We start from the raw sequence: 14,835 nt of genomic DNA, 5'->3' as shown, positions 1-14,835 counted from the left end.
ATAATGATAATGATAATGATAATGATAATGATAATGATAATGATAATGATAATGATAATGATAATGATAATGATAATGATAATGATAATGATAATGATAATGATAATGATAATGATAATGATAATGATAATGATAATGATAATGATAATGATAATGATAATGATAATGATAATGATAATGATAATGATAATGATAATGATAATGATAATGATAATGATAATGATAATGATAATGATAATGATAATGATAATGATAATGATAATGATAATGATAATGATAATGATAATGATAATGATAATGATAATGATAATGATAATGATAATGATAATGATAATGATAATGATAATGATAATGATAATGATAATGATAATGATAATGATAATGATAATGATAATGATAATGATAATGATAATGATAATGATAATGATAATGATAATGATAATGATAATGATAATGATAATGATAATGATAATGATAATGATAATGATAATGATAATGATAATGATAATGATAATGATAATGATAATGATAATGATAATGATAATGATAATGATAATGATAATGATAATGATAATGATAATGATAATGATAATGATAATGATAATGATAATGATAATGATAATGATAATGATAATGATAATGATAATGATAATGATAATGATAATGATAATGATAATGATAATGATAATGATAATGATAATGATAATGATAATGATAATGATAATGATAATGATAATGATAATGATAATGATAATGATAATGATAATGATAATGATAATGATAATGATAATGATAATGATAATGATAATGATAATGATAATGATAATGATAATGATAATGATAATGATAATGATAATGATAATGATAATGATAATGATAATGATAATGATAATGATAATGATAATGATAATGATAATGATAATGATAATGATAATGATAATGATAATGATAATGATAATGATAATGATAATGATAATGATAATGATAATGATAATGATAATGATAATGATAATGATAATGATAATGATAATGATAATGATAATGATAATGATAATGATAATGATAATGATAATGATAATGATAATGATAATGATAATGATAATGATAATGATAATGATAATGATAATGATAATGATAATGATAATGATAATGATAATGATAATGATAATGATAATGATAATGATAATGATAATGATAATGATAATGATAATGATAATGATAATGATAATGATAATGATAATGATAATGATAATGATAATGATAATGATAATGATAATGATAATGATAATGATAATGATAATGATAATGATAATGATAATGATAATGATAATGATAATGATAATGATAATGATAATGATAATGATAATGATAATGATAATGATAATGATAATGATAATGATAATGATAATGATAATGATAATGATAATGATAATGATAATGATAATGATAATGATAATGATAATGATAATGATAATGATAATGATAATGATAATGATAATGATAATGATAATGATAATGATAATGATAATGATAATGATAATGATAATGATAATGATAATGATAATGATAATGATAATGATAATGATAATGATAATGATAATGATAATGATAATGATAATGATAATGATAATGATAATGATAATGATAATGATAATGATAATGATAATGATAATGATAATGATAATGATAATGATAATGATAATGATAATGATAATGATAATGATAATGATAATGATAATGATAATGATAATGATAATGATAATGATAATGATAATGATAATGATAATGATAATGATAATGATAATGATAATGATAATGATAATGATAATGATAATGATAATGATAATGATAATGATAATGATAATGATAATGATAATGATAATGATAATGATAATGATAATGATAATGATAATGATAATGATAATGATAATGATAATGATAATGATAATGATAATGATAATGATAATGATAATGATAATGATAATGATAATGATAATGATAATGATAATGATAATGATAATGATAATGATAATGATAATGATAATGATAATGATAATGATAATGATAATGATAATGATAATGATAATGATAATGATAATGATAATGATAATGATAATGATAATGATAATGATAATGATAATGATAATGATAATGATAATGATAATGATAATGATAATGATAATGATAATGATAATGATAATGATAATGATAATGATAATGATAATGATAATGATAATGATAATGATAATGATAATGATAATGATAATGATAATGATAATGATAATGATAATGATAATGATAATGATAATGATAATGATAATGATAATGATAATGATAATGATAATGATAATGATAATGATAATGATAATGATAATGATAATGATAATGATAATGATAATGATAATGATAATGATAATGATAATGATAATGATAATGATAATGATAATGATAATGATAATGATAATGATAATGATAATGATAATGATAATGATAATGATAATGATAATGATAATGATAATGATAATGATAATGATAATGATAATGATAATGATAATGAAATAGAACCTTGTGAGGTCTTCTGGCGAGGACTCACGTATCATCGATGATGATAGAAGAAAAAAGAATTATACACTTTACGGAACATGGGTCCGGAGCCCTACAACCGCTACAATGTTAAGGGCACGCCTGGTATATCGCAGATAAGTAGGGCTTAGCAGAAGGCGGGTGGGGGCATGTCTTTTCTTCTCAAAAAAATTTAAGTCGTGACTACTGATGCAAGGGCAACAGAAAAAAAGGAGTTGCTGAAAATACGGCAGCTGTCCGAAATGACGACACAGGCTTCGATAAAGCAGAAGAACGTAAATGAGAATATCAAAAAAGGACTCATAGAAATGCAGGACTCCATTGAATTATAATCGCTACGCATAAAAAAAAGGTGGGGAACCAGTTAGATACCAAATAAATCCAAGTAATTCTATTATTTCTATTAACATTTATGACATGGTTGCAACACCAACCAGCGGCAAACGAATCAGGGACCTGGACGAAAGCCCACGCAAGGGAGGCAAGGAAGGGGATGACACGGAGTAGATTTTTGTACTCAAGGGAAAGCGGTCACGTAAGGATGAACAGATAGAATTAGGCGCAATAACCCTAAGAAGAGAGAAACGGCGAATAGCTAAAGATCTCAGAGGAAGTGTGGAAACACAGGTTTAACAGACCCACAAAAAATTAAACATCGGCAAACCAAGTGGGCAGGCCATTATTATACAACCAGCGGAGGGGAAAATGTATGCACAAATCCTGAAAGAGATAAAAGATCGGGTTAACCAAGAAATCATAGAGATCGGAATCAAAGAGATTCGTAAAACGCAGAATGGAGAAGTGGTTGTGAAAATGGAGAATAAGACTAAAGACAACGGGAAGCTTACTAAAGAGTTACAAGAGATTTTGGGAACGACAGCAAAAGTTAAACATTTGACGAACCAAACAACCATCGAAATTAGGGACCTGATTTTTTGACTACTAGAAATAAAAGCGGCGCCTGAAAGGGACCTGCAAAAGTGCGCTGAATGCAAAATCACACTCACGAAGCCAAATAGGAGTGAACAGATACAGGGTATTAGGCAATTGGGGGAGAATGATGTCAGAAAATTACTGAAGACCACCAAGATAAGAACTGGATTAGTTAAATGCAGAATCAGGTAAGAACACAAGTGATAAGATGTTACACAAGTGGCGGACTTAGGAGGAAATGTAACAGTTGCCGGCGATTTCAATGCTGAAGCGGTGGAATGGGGCGAGGAAACATATTATAGGGGCAGGCAAATATTAGAGATGGTGGCTACACAAAACCGAGCGGTACAAAATTCGGGTAATATATCAACTTTCAGAAGCTCTGGATACACCGAAACGATACCAGACGTTAGTATGGCCTCAGTATATATCAAAAATTATATTCGCAACTGGCAAGTTACCAAGGATTATACTGGCAGCGACCATCACAAGATATTCCTCGAACAATGCGAGACAAACATAATAATAATCGAAATGATGGGTGGAATACGTCAAACCTGAATGTCAACAAATTGATGTCAACGTTGACAACTGGTTTCGAAATAGTAACTATAACCTCACAACAACGATTAGAGTAGGCGATGCCTGCTACTTCATCGGATGGCGCGTTGTGCAGCATAAACAACTTAGGAAACAACTTCGAATTGATATAAAAAAAAGTAAGTAACTAAATAAAGTGCTCTATGTGAGGAAGTTAACAACGATCCCTGGGGGCTCGGATACAAGATTGGTTGAGAATATTGTAGAGTCTTTTTTCCCAACTCATCCAAAAAGAAGAGGATGGTTTTGGATCGAAGAAAAGAAGTTCCATAGATATGGCAGCAAAAGCACTAAAAAATTAAAAGGCACCTCATGGTGCTCCGGCTGGGGTCATAAAAATAGCAGTTTCTGAATGTCCGGAAGCAATGCTCCGGCACGATTAGTGCTCATCAATCAAAACAAAGGGAAGCGGGAACCACAACGGCTTCATCTTTCAGACCCTTGTGTATGCTTGATGTAGCAGGAAAGCTCCTCGAGAAATTATTAAAACCCCAATTCTTCTTGTTACATTGAATGTAAAAAATGCATTTAACTCGGCAAAATGACGTGATATCACAGGGACTGTTAAGTCTGAGGACACACTACTAGTAGGATATGCAAACGACGTGGCAGCACTTTTCAGTGTACGAGACTTAGACCAAGCACAGACTAAATTAAATCAGGTTATACGAAGGGTGTGCGAATTGCTAGATAACCACGGGTTTGACTTAGCTGCTGAAAAAGCGGAGGTCGTTATCCTTATAGGAAAATGAATCCCAGTGCTTACCACAATAGACAATAAAACGGCCGGCGTAGTAAAGTAATTAAGAATAATGCTAGACATAAAGTTGATGCTTTGGAAGCAGATTGAATAAGCTACATGCAAGGCAGCAACTATCACTAATAGTCTAAGCATGCTCATGGCGAATATGGGCGGCCGCCGGAACCCAGGCGTCTGCTTATTACGGCGATGCAGTCAACTTTATTACATAAGGTCGAAGTATGGGCGGATGCTCTCAAAAACAATATTGTAGGAAGCGCGTGGTGGCATTGCAGCGCAGAGGAGGTACAGTCTCGCAGGCAGCAGTAGCTGTAATAGCAGGAGTAATTCCGGTTGATCTGTTAGGCAGAAGCAGAAAAGTCGCTTTACTAGTGACGTGGGAACTACCCACCGGGAAACGCCACTAGAGGCAACGAATAAATTGTTTGAACAGAGATGGGATTCCGAACACACAAGAAGATGAACGGCAAGGTTAATTCCTCAAACGGACATCTGGGTAAACCGGAAACACGGAGAGGTGAACTTCTACGTCACGACATTTTTATCATGTCAAGGATATTTCCATTTTAATCTGCACAAAATGGGAAAATTGTCCAATTCAAAATGCTGTCGTTGCGGTGCTGTACAAGATAAAGTATAGCACACTTTCTTTGAATGCACCATAGTAGAAATTATTAGCTGATTATGGCACAAACTATGGCGTATTTTCTCGGAATAAGATTCCTTAAGTTGCTGTATAACAATATTAATTTATGCAAAATTTCAGTATTTACTGTGCTTTCAATATTTTCTAAGATATGACCGAACTATTATTGAAGATGTGCCGCAGCTACCAGAAGGAGCCAAGCAATTTTAGCGACTTCTATCAAACACCTTTGCCCTAATGATATATTCGCTTGTGTGAAAGTTTAATACAACAGCCGCTACAGTTTCTGTGATATAGCCAAAAAAATTGGAAGTTTTATGGCAGGTGTCCGAACCAGTACAACGATTCTAGGCAATTTAAATAGGGTTCTGTCATTTACTATAATAAATCATTTATGATGATTTGGTAAACTTAGCACAATTAGTTTTTGAGTTGTCGTTGAGACGAACGGACGGACGGACAGACGAAGCTTGACCGGAGGTGTATATCTCAAACCATTATTTCTTAGCGTTACAAACAGCAAGGCAAATTTAGTATACCCTTCGTACGCGTATACGTTCTTGCGGGTATAATAATAATAATTATAATAGTAATGATAAAAATAATAATAATAATAATAATAATAATAATAAAAATATCAATAATAAGAATAATAATAATAATAAAAATAATAATAATAAAAATAATAATAATAATAAGAATGATAATAACAATTATAGTAAAAATAATTATAATAATTCTTAAGCAATTGTTATATATTGACATTAAATACATTATTGGATTATGAAACATAAAATTGTACTAACGATATGTCGAACGCTTAATAATTCTTTTCCAGGAACATACGTTGCATTTTCTTTACAATCCGGCACTGCAAAGTCTTGACATTCAATGTGTGCAAAATATTCACAAACTGAAATTAAATTTTATATTATTATAGAAAATTAAATAAAAATGAAATTTCATATATAGTAATTGAAAGGGTTATGTTTAAGGAGCCATGTTTGAAGTTTTTTCAAATGACAAAATTCTACTTTAGTTTGTTGGCGAAACATATATAAACATATTAACAATAGAGATACTATTAGAATAACAGTAGAAAAAATCAAAATTTTTGCTGCCGAAGATATAACAATGCATGAAATTTATATATTAACTCAGTACGATTTCTATACGATTTTGTATGTTTTTAAGTAACACGCATGTCTTATATTTAAGTATTGCTTAAATTTCTGTGTAAAAGAGAAAAATTTCAAATGACGAGTTCTCGGTGGAAATGTGTTTTTCCATGCTAGGGAACGTAAATAAACTGCTTTTAAGGAGATATCTGTCGGTCTGTCTGCTGTTAATCTGTCTGTGCAGACCAGTATCTCAAATTCGGCTGAACCGACCTTCACGAAAACTTATAGGAGACTTTATTTAAAAGTTGAGATAGTTTGATCAACTTTTTCGATATGTCAGGCCTCTGGAACTGTATCTTTAAAAGAGATCGATTTCACTTTTCTAACTATTTTTAAGAAAGGTCTTTTCAACTAATATATTTTTAAATAAAAGCTCTACCTGGTAACACAACAAGTCATATTGCTTTTTGTTACAACCAAATATAAGCAAGTGAACTTTTATTACGGGTTGAATTTAAATTTTTCACATTGAACGAGAAAATAATGAATCAATTTTGTTGAAATTTTTTATTTTAAATCTACAGCGTAAAACAATGAACCAGTAAATGTTTTTAAATTATCAGGGCTCGAAAATATAATTTCTTTGAGGGCCGATTTTTTTTATTATATCTCAGCTCAGGCACTAATTGAAAACATTGCTGCAAATTTAATATTTGGACTCTGTTTGTTACCAGTATTAATTTTAGAAATTTGCAGGAAAATTGGATCATGGAAAATAAACCTCAACTATGAACCTAATTTACGTTTCACATTGTATTAATTAAATTTTCTTTTAAATAAACTCTATTTTTTTTTCTGTCTTTTAATTTGGCCAAAAAAGGTTTGGCGAAAACGCCCTATGTACCAAATTTTCTATTAATATTAAAATACCTGTATTATTTTCATATCAATTATATGTTAGAACTTAAATTTTTAATAATATTTTCTGAATTAAAACCTAGTAATTTTTGTTGTTATTTTTTTAACATATGTTAGACCTGGATAAATAAAAACACAGGATTACTTCAATTATCAACTGGTATAAAAATGTCGTATCTTAGTCGAACTCACTTCATCTCACTCGAGATATAATCTATGATTCTGCAGATCTATTGTTGTGATTAATTACTTTTTAAAAATTTTTTTGTATTGTAATACAGATATCTTAAAAATAATCAAAAGAAAAAGATAGGCAGAACCAAACTGTCATCAAACCTATCAATAGTGCGGGTCTTTAACCCCACCTAAAACACATCTGGATGGTCATAAAATCTAAAAACTAGTCAAATTGACTAATTAGTTGCTCTATCAATGTTTATGTCTATATTTCGTGAAGGAGGGCAGGGAAATGCTGTAGCAGCAATTTAGGCTAATTGGAGAATTCTAATTCGCTTCAGTCTTCTTGTCGAAACCCTCTCATCTATAAGACGGGAGGCCTCGACATATAGCAACTTATCTTTTATGGCACAGATCCAGAGCCCAAAATCGCACTGTCACCTCCTAGTGGTGGGCCCCGGTAATGGCGGAGGATAAAGTGGTGATTAAAACGATCAAAGTTACGTTCGTGTCGTGGTCATGTCTTGCGGCGAACCTGTTGCTTTGTGAGTTTCAGCCCTATATCCATACTTCAGCTGAGGACAGGCGTCCCAAGTCAAGGTGGAACAGCATATGCCGATGACTGCATGCCTAAAGGGGAGCTTAGTCGTTAGTATGCGGACTCTGGATACCAGGCGCCTTCCAGTTGAAACAAGCCTTCCTATGGTATGCCGAGCTCTGCCATGGTTGACTATACTTTCCCGCGCTAGTCGTGGGAACAAAATTGAGAATGAAAACAATAACAACAACAACAACAGCAACAACAAAAACAACAACTGTGACAAATGCAACAACTGCAACAACGACAACAACGACAACAACAACAACAACTACAACAACAACAACAATTACAACATCAACAAAAAACAAGAACAACGACAACAACGACAACGACAACAACAATAACAACAGTGACAATTACAACAACAACAATACTAAGGACAAGAGGCGGACCTGAAACAATTGAACATCAGCAAAAAAAAAACAATATTCCTCTGGTGCATTCAAGCGGCGTATAGCAGCGTATATCAGAGATGGCATGTCCCCAGAAGGGATGGCATGTCCCAAGAGGAATCTTGCAGATATGAGAAGGAAAGGTTAGAAAAGCTGAGGGCCTGCGGTTCGGATGTTGTGGCCAACCATACCCAGGAGAGGGAAAGGTCAGAAAGCAACACCCCTGATGCAGGGCCCTCAAAAAAGAGATCGATGAAGGGCAATGTTGAGGGAAAGGTCCCTGCGAACATTCCTCAACAAAACCCGAAAATGCCTTCTTATCGGGATGCAGTAGCACAGGTCAAGGTGGCCATCACTCATAGACTGCATCCAGAGGAAAGGCTATCCGAAGTCAAGATGGGAATGCCAAAGGACGAGACAACCGTCAGTCTTTCCAGGAACAAATTCCTAAGCAGGATAGATCTTTCTGCTTCTGTCAGAACGGTGGTGGACATCGAACTGACCAGCGAGGCTCTGGCGACGGCTATTACTAGTGCCTACCATGGGAGCTGCCGCGCTAAACCGAAGAGGAGCAATAGCAAGTGCCCGTGGTGGAATGAAGAGCTTTCAAGGCTTAGACTGAAGACCAGATGAACTCTCCAGCAGTGCGCATCTTCACAGGGTGCTTTCTAAAAAATATCCTAGCGTGCTGGGCCTAATGGAACAGTCTAATGGCTCCATGATTGAGAACGGAAAGCAGACGTTAGAGCTTATGGCGTCAACGCACTTTCCTGACACCGAGATTCTTCGGAATCACTCAAATGCGGTCATTGAACCGAGGGCATCCTGGTCCAGGAGGGATGACTGGCAACGATCCCGTCTGGCCTTCAAGATGGGCAGGATTAGATGGGCTGTTTTCTCTTTCAGGCCCTTCAAATCTCCAGGTGATGACGGGATATATCCAGCATTTTTGCAGAGGGGTTTCCAACATATCGCTAGAGAATTGTTGGAAATTTTTCGTGCCAGCTATGCGTGGGGTTACATCCCTCAGGCGTGGAGGGTAGCTAAAATGACGTATATTCCGAAGGCGGATAAGTGACCAAGCAACCACCCAAGGTCTTTCCGTCCAATCAGCCTTACTTCTTTTCTATTGAAAGCAATGGGAAAAGTGATTGATAGATTTATACGGGACGATGCACTGGGAAGCAATCCCTTACCTGAGTCTCAGTACGCCTATCAGTCGGGAAGGTCTACTGTTCTCCCTCTGCAGAGTCTGGTAGGGGTCCTTGAAAACTCACTGGAGATGTGGGAGGTGGCAGTTGGCCGCTTCCTTGATATAGAGGGAGCTTCTGACAACACCCCATATCATGTCATCTGTGAATCGTTGCACAAAGTCACAAAAATCGTTGCACACGAGCAGAGGGGTTAATCGGATGCTACAGGATAGGATTATTAAGTCCACCATAGCTGACGATACACTTTTCATCTCCGCTGCAAAAGGGTGTCCGCAGGGCGGTGTTCTTTCGCTTCTCCTGTGGTCCATTGTAGTGGATGATCTAACCGCAGCTCTCAGGGGCTCCGGGGCACGGGATGTGGCTTTCGTCGTACGGGGAAAATTTGAGAGCACTATTTCTGATCTTCTACAGCAAAATTTACGTGTTGTGGAAAGGTGGTGCGAAGGCGTTGGGTTAAATATAAATCTAAGCAAGAGCACTTTCTTCGCCTTCACCAGACGCAGAAGCAGGAATAGATTAACAAGCCCAATTCTGTTTCGTGAACGTATTGGTTATTCTAGGGAGGAGAAGTATCTGGGGGTAACCCTGGATGATCGTCACTCCTGGAATACCCATATAGATAGAGTTATCGAGAGGGCTACGACGGCCTTGTCGACGTGTAGGAGCTTTATCGGGAGTACCTGGGGCATCATTCCCAGAATAGCACTGTGGCTATATACGGCCCTTGCTCGGCCCATCGTCACCTGCGCTTCGATTGTATGGTGCCGTAAGGCTCAACAAGCGGGTGTGCGGGCCGAGCTGGAAAAGCTACAGAAGCTGGCCTGCCTGGGATTGACCGGGGCAATTCGGATGGCTCCTACCGCTGCATTGGAGGTGATGATCGGGTTGCCGCTACTGCACCTCCATATATTGAAGGAAGCTCGGCTAGTGACTTACCGACTTCTTTCTGGCGAGGACAGAGCAGGGCTAAAGTTGGCCCACAGGACAAAATGCTTACGCCGATGCACTTAGTAAAACTAAAATTGAAGAGCAACCTAAAGAGAAAGTTTAAGTCAACAACTCTGAAACTACTACCACGTCCTCTTCGGAGCCAGAAAACGTTTCTACTATTCACTCTGCTCAGGAAAACTATAATGATGGTATTCCTATTTCGAAAAGACCTTTCAACGAATTTAACCTCCAAATCATATTAGACAAAACTGATAAAAAACCATTCAGATCCCTAGAAATTCCCTTTCAAAATAAATTACGTAAAACATTCAGAATTTTGGACTCAACAATAGATAACATAACAAAAATTTTCAAAGAACTCTTAGCACCTAATAAACTATCCGCAATATTTACAGACGATGAAACATTTAATATAGTCCAATCAGTTTATTCTCAACACTTTTCACACAGTAAAACATTTTAATTAATTCGCTGTACTGAAATTTTAACAGAAATTAAAGAAAATGATGAACAGGATAGAATAATATTAGACTATCACACAAAAAACAATCATAGAGGTATAGAAAATGTCAAAATGTCAACAAATACTCACATCGTATCTTGCAATCAGTGCCACAAAAAAATTAATCCTAGGCATAATATAGGACTAATTTGTGATGGACAAAGTAAGAAACTGTTCTGTATTCAATGTGCAGGAGTAGCTAATGAAGTGGCCCGGGAACTCGCTACCGATGAGGAAAAATTTTGGCATTGCACTTCATGTAAGTCAAAACGTAAGACAAGAAAATCGATGGGCGCACAACAGATTGATTCATCTTCTAAGTAAACACCTAGGAACAAAGTGGATGAAACTCCGGTATCAAAAAACATAAATAGTAAACTGGAGTTGATAATAAAAAATCAAAATTCCCAAGTCGAAGATTTAAACCAACTGCAAAAGGAACTTATGGAACTCAAAAATCTTATCAGTGATCTTACTGATGATAACCTTACGTCTTAAAAATGAAAACGCACTTCTGAAAGAAGATATTGAGCAACTTAAACAGAAGAGATACAGAAAATGTATTGAAATATGCGGCGTATTGAAATTCTCATCATTGGTAAAACCAATGATGAGAATCCAAAAGCTATTATAAAAACCATATCACAGAACATTGGAGTTGAATTAGAAAATAATGACATCAAGGAGATTTACAGAATGAGATTCGTCTACAAAACCAGGTGAGCCGGAAAAAATTATGGTTAAATTTAACAAAGTTGAAACTAAGCTTAACATATTAAAGTCTGCAAAAAAAGCTAAACTAACAATGGAAATATTTGATAAACAAATAGATAATAGGAATAATCTTATCTATATTAATGAAAGACTTACGAAATATTTTAATACACTATATAAACAAGCTAGAGACTTAAAAAAAAGAAAAATTATTCAATATACATCGGTGGGAAGTGGCAATATGTTTGTTAAGGTAACAGATAATAGTCCGATTATAAAGGTTCTTTCCGAGACTAGTTTAAATGTTCAATAATACTTATAGTTATGGATTGCCAACAGAAACCCATGTTAAAACAAATATATATAGCATACGTGATGTACATTTTGATGACTTGAATTCCCTAAAAATCATGTATTTAAATGCGAGAAGTTTAAATAATAAACTAGATGATTTAAAATATATGTTAGATGTACTAAAATCGACTGTCCATATATTATTTGTGTCTGAAACTTGGTTTATTGACAGCAAAGAAAATGATACGAAAAAACCAAAGGATGATCCCATAAAAATAAAAAATTACTACGGTTTTTTCTCAAGCAGAACGTCTAGAAGAGGGAGTGGAGTAGCAATATTTATACATGAGCACATTCAATTTAATATGACACCATTTGTTAATTATTGTGACGAAATCAATAGTTTATTAAGTATTACATTGAGTCATAATAAACAAAATATAAACATTACAGCAGTGTATAGGCCACCAATTCTTGTAGCGAACCAAGTTAATATGTTTCTTACGAAACTAGAATCTCATCTAGAAAACCTAAAATCAATTAAATCAATTATTGTGGGAGATTTTAACCTGAATACATTCAATACTTACGATAATAATGTAAAGAATTACAAAATGATTGTTGAGTCCAATGGTTTTGCGTTTTGCCACAAAGAAGTAACTCGACCAATTTCCCAAAGTTGTATTGATCATGTCCTAACTAATGATCTGAATGGCGACATCAATATATCCATCTTTCACCATGATGTCTCTAACCATATTGGTATTTTAATTGAATTAAAAATTGATTTCACAAAAATACAAAATATTAATAGAAATCGGTAATTAAAAAAAATAGATTATACTAAAGTAAAAACAACATTAAACAGCTGTTGTGTAAGTTCACTTGACATAAATAATACAGCGACTGAACTAACATCTACTATACAAAATGCAATTAGTATTGCGACCGTTGTAACAAAATCAAAATGTAGTAAAACAAAGTACTCAGAACCATGGATAGATATTGAATGCATTAGTTTAATTGAAAGGAAAAATTATTGGTACAAAAAATATTTGAAAAATAGAAACTGTGAACATATAAAAAATAAATATAAATACTGGACAAATAAAGCAACTGCTACTAAGAGAAAAAAAGAGCTGAATATGACTATAACCAATTTCAAAAAGCTGGAAATGATCCAAAAAAACAGTGGATGTATGTAAATAAATTAATAACTAACAGAGCTTACAGAAAAAATGAATTTTTTGACAGTTCTGAACTAAACGAAAGTGAGAGAATCCAAAAGCCTAATCAGTTCAATCATTTTTACGCTACAATAGAAGAATCTATGGCAAAGCAATTTAATAAGTTATATTTTCCAAAAAACAGAACAAATAAACAGTTTAGATTTAGAAAAATTAATATAACAGAATGTAAAAAGTTAATCGACGGTCTAGCTAATACAAACTGTATGGACAGACGAAATTCCCCAAATGGTAATTAAAATTTTCAAGGAAGAACTTGCGGCAAGTTTAACTAAATGAGTGAATTTGTCTATATTCACCGGTACAATGCCGAACATACTTAAAATAAGCAGAATAGTGCCAATATATAAAAATAAAGGAAACAAAGACGATATACAAAATTTTAGGCCAACAGCTATTTCATCAGTTCTGAGTAAAATTATTGAAACATAAATTAACAATCAACTTGTATACCACTTGATCAACGCGAACCTTATGTTAAGCAGGCAATATGGATTCAAACAGAAGTCTAGCACACAAACAGCGCTTTTTGATGCAGTATCAGAAATACAATCTGGAATCGACAAGAAAAAAAGAGTAGCAGCTGTATTTTTTGATGTTAGTAAGGCCTTCGATTCTATTGATAGAAACATTATATTAAGAATTTTATTTGAAAATGGAATTATTTTGGTTTAAAAGCTACCTGTCAAACAGACTACAGTGTGCTGAATGTGAGAATACAAGAAGTGGTCTAGAAAATACAACTTACGGAGTAATACAGGGAAGTTCCCTTGGTCCTACGCTGTTTACCTGTTATATAAGTAGCCTACTGGATATTAAAATATATGGTAAGCAATTTATGTATGCTGATTATTTGGCAATAATTTATGCTGAAAATAACCATCAAAAACTACAACAAACTATCAAGAACTAATCAAAAAACAACAAAACTTAGAACTAATCAAAGATTGGATGGAATATCATAAATTAACTATTAATACTAATAAAACCAATGTCATTTTATTTAAAAATAAATACAATGAGAAAGTGAACATTGAATATAATAGCCATAAAATTGAAAATATAAATAAGTACAACTATTTAAGTATTATACTAGATGATAATCTAGATTGGAAAGAACAAATTAATGGACACATAAAAAAAGAAAGACGAATTGCTGGGTTATTCAGAATGTCAATCAAA

The 14,835-nt window shown here is 33.4% G+C and overlaps 1 long non-coding RNA gene across 1 annotated transcript in view; it reads right to left on the bottom strand.

Moving 5' to 3' along the window:
• Positions 1 to 6,235: 6,235 nt before the first annotated feature.
• LOC129613322 (uncharacterized) overlaps positions 6,236 to 14,835 on the bottom strand; it is a 28,334-nt gene continuing 19,734 nt past the window's right edge. The window contains exon 2 of the long non-coding RNA XR_008697298.1: positions 6,236 to 6,435. This is a non-coding gene — a long non-coding RNA (uncharacterized LOC129613322). The remainder of the gene's footprint in view (positions 6,436 to 14,835) is intronic.

Source organism: Condylostylus longicornis, unplaced genomic scaffold (assembly GCF_029603195.1).
Source record: "Condylostylus longicornis isolate FDR11 unplaced genomic scaffold, ASM2960319v2 ptg000082l, whole genome shotgun sequence".
Classification (NCBI taxonomy): Eukaryota; Metazoa; Arthropoda; class Insecta; order Diptera; family Dolichopodidae; genus Condylostylus; species Condylostylus longicornis.
Note: the sequence above shows the minus strand (reverse complement) of the source record. Positions and strands in the feature narration are given on the sequence as shown.